This window comes from Lathamus discolor, chromosome 3 (assembly GCF_037157495.1).
Source record: "Lathamus discolor isolate bLatDis1 chromosome 3, bLatDis1.hap1, whole genome shotgun sequence".
Classification (NCBI taxonomy): Eukaryota; Metazoa; Chordata; class Aves; order Psittaciformes; family Psittacidae; genus Lathamus; species Lathamus discolor.
Genome location: NC_088886.1, coordinates 80,315,013 through 80,326,458, shown reverse-complemented (window position 1 = coordinate 80,326,458; position 11,446 = coordinate 80,315,013). Strand labels below are relative to the sequence as shown.

General features: G+C 45.8%; 1 long non-coding RNA gene across 1 annotated transcript; it reads left to right on the top strand.

Annotated features, from left to right (window-relative positions):
- The first annotated feature begins 2,459 nt into the window (after window positions 1-2,459).
- On the top strand, window positions 2,460-8,503 carry LOC136011072 (uncharacterized). Its single transcript, XR_010611185.1, has 2 exons — window positions 2,460-3,215; window positions 7,234-8,503. It is a non-coding gene; the product is annotated as an uncharacterized LOC136011072 (long non-coding RNA).
- Window positions 8,504-11,446: the final 2,943 nt, after the last annotated feature.

Here is an 11,446-nt window from a genome sequence, read left to right as displayed (position 1 = left end):
TAAGGAAGGAGAGGATTAACAAGAGATATGGTCATATGCCTAAGGATAAGAGAAGTTGGGTGATAGGTACCAGTGTCTGAACAGTATTTCACAGGCCCCAACTCTCACAGAACAGAGGAAAAATCAAGAAACCTCATGCTTAATTATTGAAATGGGATCCTGATAGTTGCCATTGGTTGAGAAAGAATTCACGAGTTTGGGATCCTCTAATTCACTGTGACCCTTTTGATGTTAAGCTCTGAAGCAGTGTTGAGTTTGGCAACGCAAGGGCAAAAAACCCATTCCTATTCTAAGCATGCTACTTTAGCTACTAGCATTTCATTCAAGAAAGGGATTTGTTGACAGCAAAATTATTTTCTTAGAAAAACACCAAATGAGAAGATGACAAATGCTCTTGTGAATGTTCACACAACTCCAGGAGCAATCAACCATGATTATTCAGACAGGGCTCCTGCAGGAATGGATAGAGCTAAAATCTTGAAATTTGGCAAGAAAAAGGTCCTCAATAAGAAGTAGCACTTGCAGTTGCTCTGGAGAAAATCTAGTTTCATTACCCAGATTCTTGCTCATTTGGAATTGACCATGTGCAGTAGAACATCTTGTCTGTATGGATGCAATTAGGAGATGCACAGTGAATAGTTGCCGTTAGTTGCAGTTAGTGTAACATATGCTCCACTACTTCCAGACGTGACTACTGAAGTTGGTAGCAAAATCCCGATGTCTTCAACAAGACCTCAATGTTAGTCATGAAAAAATTGCTACGTATGAAAGCAGCTGGGGTTCTCTCCCTTTCCTGGAAAAATACAAGAATGGCAAGTGGAATCCATGATGAGGAACTGACTGAAAGGTTAGAGAGGCCACTAGTTAAAGCTCTGGGTTGTAGCATTCAGGAGACAGAATGATATTGCTACCCAGTCTGTGACCTGCTGTTTGCATTCTGGCAGATGCTTTTATATGTCTTAACACTTTGCCTTCTGCATCTCAATAAGAAATACTCAGCCCAACCCCTGCTAAAGGCATTGGAGCATTCCTCTTCAGTCTCCATAAGCACTGACGTAATGTGCTTAACACATGAATCCTATTGCCATATGTACTGTACTCTCTAGAAGAAGAAACGCTTGATCGCTGAGCTGTACTACCGTCACAGCATCTTGACCTTAGGGACTGAAGCTCACTTGGTGGCATCAGGGCCTGTTTGATGAGGACAGTAAGAGGCTGCTCTCTACAAGGCACTGATCTGAAGAGAAGCAATCTTAGTTCCAGGGGCAGTTGTGGAACTGAAGCCTTCTTACATCTGTGGTGCTAAAATCCAGGGCTAAACTCTGCAAATCACATGTATTTCCCCAGTGACCTATCCTGAACACTGGCTCCAAGCAGCCCCCACTGGAACTGTGTACGGTTCCCCACTTGAACTGGCTGACGTGAGCCCATCTCTCATCATGACAAGCTCAGTGGGTGATGCAGAGGTTCATCTGGCACTCCAGTTCGTGAGCAACTCCAGCTCTGCAGATAGCAGGACTGTGCTGAAGCTGTAGACAGGGCAAACAATTGCAGGCAAGATAAGGACAGAGTAGATTTCTACCCAAACTTATTTATGTGAGGTTTCTAAGAGTTCAGTAGTTTTTACTCCACTGCTGTGTGCTTTACTGCTGGTTTCTGGAATCAGGAGAGGAAGTAACAAATTAACACAAGGGAAAGTGTTCTTGCAGCAACACCACGGCAGAGAAAAAAGTCCCAAACTGCTGAAATCCACCCAAAAAGAGTCCTTTAATTTTTCAAGTTTTTTTAATCCGTGTTCCAGAACCCGGAGGTCTGTAATGCAACAACTTTTGGGTAGGTCTGCACAACTCTAGTGCCATATTTGAAATATGATTTTGGATGCTGTCTCCTGACTAGTTTTCTTTCATTTCCCACCTCACTCTACACATGGGGTCTCCCACTTTTAGCAAATGCTCAGGAGCTGGGGCCGTGGTGGAAATGTAGGCTGGCATCAGCTGGACACCACACTCAGAAAAGCCATCCTCTGGGCAAGGAGTTCTGTAAACACAGAGGCTGCTGCCCCAGTTCTTTCCTTTTCTGCCTGAATGCCATCCAAGAGAGCAGGTCCTGCCCACTGGCTATTTAACTCCAAGACCAAATTCCCTGCTCTAGAGCCAGAGCTGGATTCTCCAGGCTAATTCGAACATTTGCATTTGAAAGACACAAGTTACACTGTTTAAAAGCAGGTCAGAGCCTGCTGGACCACAATAGCCAGCAGGTAATTCAAGTGTAAATCCACAGCCTAGGCAAGGATTTGTATGTATCATGCAAATTAATGCAAACACCCCCCTTCCTCCTCACCCCAAGGAAGATTACAGAGAGCACTGGCTGGTTTCTCCTCCACACAGCAGTTGTTAAAACATCGCTGCAAGGTCATGGACAACATTCCAGATCATCGAAACTGCAGATAAACACACTTCCTTTCCAAAGAGAGTATGAAAACAGCTGTTCAGCATTACAGTGTATTACAAATGGTTTCTTGTCTCTTTAGAGGCAGTTGGTCTGAGAAACACCTATCACCTGCACTGAGCTACATTGGAAAGGAAGCTGGAGCAGAGGAAAGGCAATGATACACCAGACTCACTCGTTTGCATCCCACATTTATTAACATGCTTTTGTGAATTAAGTGGGGAAAAAAACATGTCTTTAATGACCAGTCTTTTGAGATAAGTAACATGTCAAACATTTCTCCTGCGGTCTTACAGTAACATTCATTTCACTTTCCTTGCTTCAAATATAGGCAGGGCTCAACCTTGCAAGATTCAGGGCGACATGGACCTGCACAGCAGGGCACAATGCAGGCTGGGGTGCAGGAAGAGTCTGTTGGGAGCACACCAATAACCGGGGCAGAAATGGGACCATCTCATCTGGGGGAAGTGGCGCAGGGGCTCCAACACCGTGGAAAACCAAAACCACTTGCACAGGAAAAGAGAATGGGAGAGGACCAAGGACCTGGCCCGGGCAAACACAAAGCTGGAGACAGCAAGGGTGCTGGATGAAGAACTGAGGTGGACTGAGCAGTGTGGGTCCTCTGCTTGCTCTGAAACAGCCTGGAAAGCAGACAGCCCTGCATTTCTCATCATTTGTGGTCAAAAACACACAGACAAGGCAGCCTGTACTGGACACACCTGCTGAGAAAGCAGCCCACCAGGCCCCATGGGGCCTCCTGGCAGAAGGTAAGAAAATGTATAGAAACAACTGTGTTGTAGTACTGTCCTTGTCCTTTCCTTAGTTGTAAAACTACCCAGGATGGTGTTTGTTTATGATCCTAGGCTCACATGTATGAATGGAGTGCTGACTCACTGTTCAAAGCCCCTGCAGTGGGCAAGCTTTCTAAGGCCAAATTTAAAACCATTAGCTTGCTGCATGATCAGTTGGGATGACTGGTAATTGATAGAAATGCTTCAGAACAGACAGAACCCTCAGAAATAAATAACTCAGTTCTTCTGAACTGAAGGCAGCCCTCCATCCCCAAAAATGTTTCTGTTAAGATACTGTTTACACAGATTTAATCAGTTGTGTCACTGGGGCACAGCAAAAACAGCAATGTGACCTGCTGAGATTTAGCACCAGATTGCAATTTACACTCAAGGCACCAAGAGTCACTGAAGTGCATAGCTCCTGCCCCAATTACTAATTAATCAGGCCCAAAGAGGTCCCCATAAGAGGCATAGCAGTCAGCTGTGAGCCCTATAAATTCAAAGGGCTTCTCTATCTTTTATGGTGGAAAGGTGACCTGGGAAGTTTTGCATCTTGTACTTAGAAGCTGGTCATAGGAGAAAGCAAACCAAAGTTCTTGGGCTTTATTTTTGTTGCTTTGATTTGTTTTCTTCACCCTCCCTCTTTAATAAGGATGCAGCTAGCTTGTTTGCAGTAAAGCATTGTTAAAAAGGCAGTGTGAGATGCTGGGATGAAATGAGGCGGCTAATTTGCTTTTTCAGGAGCATGTGAATATTCACATGCTTTTGGTTGATATGGTTATTTGTTTGGGATTTTTTGTTTGTTTGTTTGTTTGTTTTTTCATTTGCTTAAAAGCATTAACAAAGTGGCATACACGCCTGTGTATGGAGCTTCTTCTGCAGCCAGGAGCTTGTTCCCATGGGAAGTGCCACATGGCAGGGCACCAGCAGTGACCTGCTGGCAATGCAGGTAGCAGATCCCAGCAGGTAGCATGCCTTGGGATGGCTGTTGCCATGTGTTGTGCAGGGAGCAGATGTAGCTGCTGGCATGCAGGTATGTTTCAGGGATGCTGCTGGGGCAAATGCAGAGGGGGATGTAGTTGGACCAGCCCCCTGGGTTGGGAGGGCCTGGTGAGCTCATCACTTGGATACTGGTGGTGCTGAGTCTTTAACCTTGCTCCTGGATGACCTTCGTTGGGCTAAGTCATTGTTATCTGAGTCTTTCAAGAGTGCTGCTGCCCCTGTGAGGCAGCAGCTACTGAGTCCCTCCAAAAGGGGCAATGGGGCTTTGTCAGTGGCATCTCTGGGGCTGCAGCAAGGCATATCACCCACGGAGGGGGATCACGGAGCAAGGCATGGGCTTGGCATTATTTGCTTGTTGAACTCTTGCTGGGTTTACAGGAACTTGAGGCTTGGAAAGCTGCAGGTACCCAGCTGGGCTGGAGGTGGGCAGTGCTGCTCCCCAGGGGCTGATGGAGATGCCACTGCACACATTCTCCAGTAATCTTCAGCTCCTTTCCAGGGATTAGAGTTTTCCACTGCCTTTGGCTCTACTAGACTGCTGTCTGCCAGGCTCAACAGGCTCTGGAAAACATCTCAAAGAGTACCTCAGTCATTCCTGAGCATATCTTTTATTTATTTCAAGGCAAAAGAGATAGTTCTGACATTAAAGAAAAAAAGAAAAAAAAAAAGAGAAGGTAATATAAAAGTGTGAGCTAGATCCCCCCATGTGATGTTTTTGCTTGCTTATTGCACTTCATCTCATTATTTTTATGGTCAGGCCAATTCTTCTTGATGCTGATAGTCCAAAATAGAAACCCGCAGTTTTTAATATAAAAATAATACATGCTTTAAGATGGAAACCGCAAGATATTGTGAAAACAGGAAGTCCAGTGTGTCATTAAAGTGGGTTACTAAGTATAAATAGTCTATTCTATTTTTTGAAGAGCCCTGACTATATTTTAGGAGATGATATAGATTTATTTTTCAGAGCTAGAAACAACAGGGTAAAATCATGCTGGTGGTATTTTTCTACTCACTTTGTCAAACGTATGACTGTGCACATTACATGGGGGAAAGAAAAAGCCTTCTCTCCTCTCACCCCTCAGCAGCACAACAGGGAACAGAACTGCACATCTGTAAATAAATGCATCATTAGATTCTCATCAATTTGTAAGCTTCACTTGATCTATGGCTAAAATAATCCCACAAGGGTAACTAAAGAAGTGTTTGCTTTCAAGAACATACAGCGCAGACCAGCAGAAGCACTATTTCAGTTGAGCAGGGTTTTTTTTTCTTCTTGTTGTTGGCTATTGGTTTTTATTCCCTTACAACAGTCCACATTGAACAATTATTTTAGATGCATTGCTACCAATATATTCATTAGCTGAGGATCTCTGGACATATTATAAGAGCACAGTAAAACAACTAATGATGCACTTGAGCAGTAACAGGTTGTCATTAGAGCAGCATCTGCTCTCATCAGAGTTAATTATTCAGTTGCTTTGTTTTCCAAGTAGGTGTCTGGTAGAATTTAGCAGAATCTTAATTAAAACACATTTTCAAACTCCATGGATGCTCATCTCATCTAAAGAAATCAAGACAATTTCCACCATAAACATCAAGCTTCAGTTGAGCCATCAAACAGCAGAAGGATCTCAGCCAAGGCAAGTTTTAGGCATTAACCGTTACAGTGCCAGTGGGACACAGGTCACCGTGAACTGGTGCCCCACTGAAATCCCCCTTAAACTGCCCTGTATATGTACCAATAACCAACACAGACACATGGTTAAGTAATGAGAATACTCATACTGTGTGATTGCTGTCACTGTACAACCCCCTCAGATGCTGCATGTTAATCTGAGCTCCATAGGAGCTTCATGTGTGTGTGCTCCCCAAAACCACAAGTCACTCCATGTTCAGGGGCAGACCTGCCTGTCTGTCCACTTCTGCTGTTGTGAACACTGCCACCCTGGGCAGGTCCCCTGAGCTGACCTTGCAGCAAGCGTTGGTCATTACTATTTCCCCACGCCCTTCCACGCTGCTGGAAAAATATGATTTTCCTGTTATAAAAGGTTCTCCCTTGGAAAGCCAAATGGAAGCATTCTGTCTCTGGACATAAAAAATGAAGTGATTACTATGGGGCTGCACTGACTGTCAGAAACTTGCTGCTAATATAGTAGCTACAGACATGCCAGAGAACTTTTCCCATCGGATGTGGTAAACCCAGCCTGCTCCCAGTGAGGATGCTTGCAGGGAGGAAATATGGAACTGGACAAATCCATGGCTGTGTGTTCCCACTCAACTAAAAACTCTCTGTAAAGGAAACAACCCTCTGAGGTAAACAAGCTTAGGTTCAACCTGCTTCACTTGAATGCTGTTATCTACAGTTACTTTCCAGAGTCTCCTCTTTATTAGATTTCAGCAAGCACATACCAAAACTGTTCAGTCTGTGAGTAAAAGCTTTATTTCCCAATGGCCAGCACAGCATATGAAAACTTGAATCTTTACCCTGGACTTGTTTGCTGCAGTGGACTTGCTACTTACACTTGGAGCTGGTCAGGAATTTTCTATCATAAAAGTGCTGTTTCATCAAAAGAAAAGGTTTCATGAGAATAGATTCCTATAAGCAGGCTGAGACACCCAGATTCAGCGTTGTGGATGGGAATGTTCTGATTTTGGATGTTGAAACTGGTTTTGTTAAAGCATTTTTATTAGTAATCTGAAACAGTATTTTGAAAACTATAGATGCAAGAAAAAAATAATCAGAATTTCAAGTTTACCAAGGTGCAGCATCTGTTTTAGTCCTCTCTTACCTTGCATTTCAAAGAGGTTTGGGTTGGTGATGTTTGGGAATGGAGCTGCACCTGGAGAAGTTTACTTTTGTCTTTGCTTTCCTAATCCTTTTTTAAAAAGGGGATCTGGTCTAATAGAGAGTATCCATCTGTCATGAAAGGGAAAATGGAAATCTATAGCTCAGTGACTGTATTTTAATGGATTGTCCAATCTTTTACAGGTCTTTTTGAGGAGCTGAGTGAGCAAACTCTCCACAGAGCAGGGGCAATGCCAGGCTGCACAGTATTGCAGGACTTCTGACTTGGCTGGTGGAAATACCTTCTGGTTTGGGCTCCTTAAAGGAAAACAAGCGTCTGAAGAACACCAAGGCATTTCTTTCTATGTACTCGCCTCCGCTCCTTCCTCCTCCTCGCTGCTGCTTCTCACCTCAGAGCAGCTGTAAGAAGCTGCCCTTCAAAATCAAATTGGGCTTGGAAAGCAGCTCCTCAGGAGCTGTTTCCTCACCACCATCTTCCCTCTTCCCACCAGAAGTGACTCAGCACAAAGCCGCCAGCTTTTCCCTCCTGCTTGGATGACTTGTCAGATCTCACCCGCTATGAACAGTACACCGCAGGAGCACAGTGGTCCTGGTGAGGGGAGATGGGCATCTCAGCATCCTGAGGGGTTTGAAAGGATACACATTCATTTCTCCTAGTCCTGAGCAGCTGGACTTGCGCTTTCTGGCTTTCTGGGCAGTGGCTCAAAACAAGAATAGGCTGATAACTATAGAGCTACCACCACCTCCAAAACCACGAGCTTTGCCCTAGAATAATCAGTGTTGCACCGTAATTGTTCTGAACACTGGCCAGGCTGAACACCTCATGGTCTATGTCTCCATGAGCACATGCAGGACATGACCTGAATAACTTGCCCACTGTTTTATCCAGGCTCCCCAAATTCATGCCATGAGGACCACACCATGGGTGTTTGCACGCTCCTCTGCTGGCTAACAGGCAAAGCAGGCAGATCAACAAAGCTGTGGGCTGATGCAGCCGGCATTTTCATGCCACCACACTGGCAGATGACATGGAGTACTGCCACATTTGAGCTGTGGGCTCCTGCTTCAGTGGGTGCTGACTAGCTGTGATTGCAGCTGTTGGGTGGCTGCTGCTGCTGCTGTGGTGACAGCCTGCGTCCAGGGAGCTTTGCTGCTGTGCTTCATTTTAGAGTGTCATTGCTGCCTAGAAATACGCATGTTTGGGGACCCCTCAGTGCTGGAGGATGCTTGTGCATGGCTGCTGACGGCTTTCAGATCTCTAGGAAAGGTTGCCAGGGCTTGCTGCTTGGAGGGAATGGATGGCACGTTGACTGCAGTCCCTGCTGTGGGATGTGATGTGCTGTTCTAAGGGTAGGTGGTGTTTTGGATGTGAACAGCTCGCTGGTGGTCCTGCTCCTGTCACCAGAGCATTTGTGGTACAGAGTGAAAATAAATAAATGAAAGCAGGACTTTGGTTTTTCATAGAAGAATCTTTCATTTACCTGCTGAGTGAGGCCTTCTGTTTTCTCCTGAATCACAGAATCACAGAATCCCAAGGGTTGGAAGGGACCTAAAAAGATCATCTAGTCCAACCCCCCTGCAAGAGCAGGGTAACCTACAGTACATCAAAGAGTGGCTGCTGCCAAGCAGAGGTAGGTGCTGGAGCCTGTGAGCAGCACGCACTTGAGCTCCATGTGGCATCTTCTGATGACAGACAACCATGATGAGCTGGTGGCACCTGGGCCAGGGCGGAGGAGAGAGCCGCTGTTTCTGCTGCTGTGTTATAGTCTCAGTGATTCGGCCAAGCCGTGTGTCTTGTACATGGCCTTTGTTTTTGGAGTGAAGTAAGATGTATTAACTCACTGCTTTGTGCCACCAGCAGAAAGATCTACGCTATGCCATCCAGTCTAATCAGAGCTCAGGTCAAACCTGCTCAGCCAAATTTCACACTTACATTTTTATATCTCCACATGTGCTTACATTTAAGAACATGGCTTGCAGCTGGCATCTGTGCTGTGTGGAGCTCAGCACCCCAGGGCTCTGCCACTGAGCTCTGCGGGCTGGGCTGGTGCTGTTGAAGGACCAGAAGGGGTGAGAGGTGCCACCCCAGCGGGGCACCCAGCCTGCCCCCCTCGAGCCATGGGTGAGAACTCTGCCTTTTTGCTGTGAAGAGTTCTGTGCCTGCAGAAGTGCGTTTTTCCACCCTAAGCGAGATCAGATGGGTTGTAATAGCAGAGTAGGCAGAGAGGGGGGCACATAGCAAGCCCAAAACTGTAAGTGGGGAGCTACAGTGATGCAAATAGCTCATTCCCAGAACTCACACTTTTGGCTCAGCGATATGATCTGATCAAATTTGTCAAATTCTTTGACAGTTAAAAAAGGAAAAAAGAAAATGAGGACTTTATTTGGATAAATGGGTTTTTATTAAAACCCTTATAGCATATATTGTTTCACTCAGAACTTAACTTTCATCAGTGTGCCAAAGATTTGAGTTTCTGTTGAAACTCTGCTTCCTTTCCCTCTTGCCCAGGCCTGATGGCAGGACCAGGCACTTGGCATTGCTCTGGTGATCCTGCATGTTGGTTTTGGTGTGGCAGAGCCGAGCACCCAGGCATTTTCATGAGCACAAGGAGACAACCAGAGCAGGCTTGGGATGCCAGCCACTGTTGCACCTCTCTCCCTGCTGGACTACCACAGCCAGAGGTGCAGGAGAGGCAGCAGTGGGGACTGAGCTCAGCCCTTGGAGGTGGCCTTTTCCACGACCCCAGCTGGGCCTGGGCACCAGCTGCTCTAAGTTAACTGCTGGTGAGCTTAGTTTCTTGCACTGATTACGGCTGGGGCCCAGAGGAGCCAGGATGAGCTTGGGAGTGGGGCTGATCTGCAGGGGAGATGCAGCGGTGGGAAAGGTTGACACATTCCACCCAGCCCTGATGGGGAGATGTGCAGTGTGGGCTCCCTGGCTGCTTCCCTGATAGGCTGGGGCTCCTGTGGCTGAGCCCCCAGTTCTCTGTTGCCCACCTGCCATCACTGCAGCAGGAGCAGATATGCTGTATGGAGATCACCCCAGTGTGGTTTGGACTCATCAGGTAACAGCATGAGAATGCCTCTGGGTCAGGGTGGTTGGTTCTGTGGTGTCCTGGTGGGTTGTTATACCTGCCTTCTTGGCAGTGATGATACTTGTTGCCTTTTGTGCTGTTTCAACCTAGCTCTGCAGATTTTGCTGTGATGGTGCCCAAGTGAAGTATTGCAGAGACCGCTTCTTTCTATCCTTGCGAAAACACAGATGAGAGCAAGTGATTTAATGTTAATGGGAGGGAATGGGGAAGCTACCTGCTTGGGTGTAAAATCTGTTCTTGTAACCAAGATGAAGTGTGTTGTTGCTGACAGGGTTTGACCCAGTTCTCTGCTCAGCTGGGCCAGCTGGTTCTGGGAAACTCCACCTCCTTTCAGTGCAAATATGACATCAGCTCAATTAATCAGGCTCCATACAGTGAAAGCATTGAAAGCCAAAAAGTCCTCTGTGACTTTATCTCTGTCTTGATTCTTGGGGGAAGAAACACAGGCACACAAACCCCTCCTAATGAAAATCAGACAGTGTGAGCAAGTGGCTCTGAAGCAAAGTTTTTCTGCTCCTAAACTGTACTTCAAGTCATTACAAGCTTTGCTTGCCAACGTTACAGTAGCTGAAGCAGTATGTACAGCCTGTGATACGCAGACTGGAGTAAAACCTTCTTCATGACATTTTGTTGTATGGGAAAGCTTGAGTTTTTGGAAGACGCTCCGATAACACAATATGGAAAGCATGCTATCTTAGCATTTCCTACGCCGACTTGGAATGCCTTCTGTTTGGAGAAGATCCACTGGCAAGTGAGGGAAGGTCTGAACAGTCAATTTAGATTTTTCTTTTAAATGTATTCTGTATGCATATACTGTGGTTATTTTGAGATTTTTGCCTTCTGGAATGATTACCGTCTGATACCAGATAGAAAAGTCATTATGCATAAAACATAGGTGTACAAGGGGTTCAGTAGCTTAGGGGAGCTGTGGATGGAACCAATTAAGTTACCTTAAGAGGTGCAGATCTTATTTGTCTTTAAAACACTATTCCACACCTGACAAGCTGTCACTGTTAAATTAAAATGCCTTGTAGAGGCTTCTTCATTTTCTCTGAAGTATGGTTTTGCTAAGGACAGCTAGACACCCTAAGAAAGGAGCAACATACAATTTCTCTCCCTGGATCAAATACATGACCTCACTGTGTCTCAGTCCTATCTGCAGTTATGTCCTTCCATGGCCAGCTCAGATGGGCTTGACATAGTTTTGGGGGGAATTTGGAGTCCTAACCTCTTTGTGAGTTAGATCAGCATTGATCCCATCTAGGCTGTACCCCACAGGTCTGTCTGTACCACTTACCCAG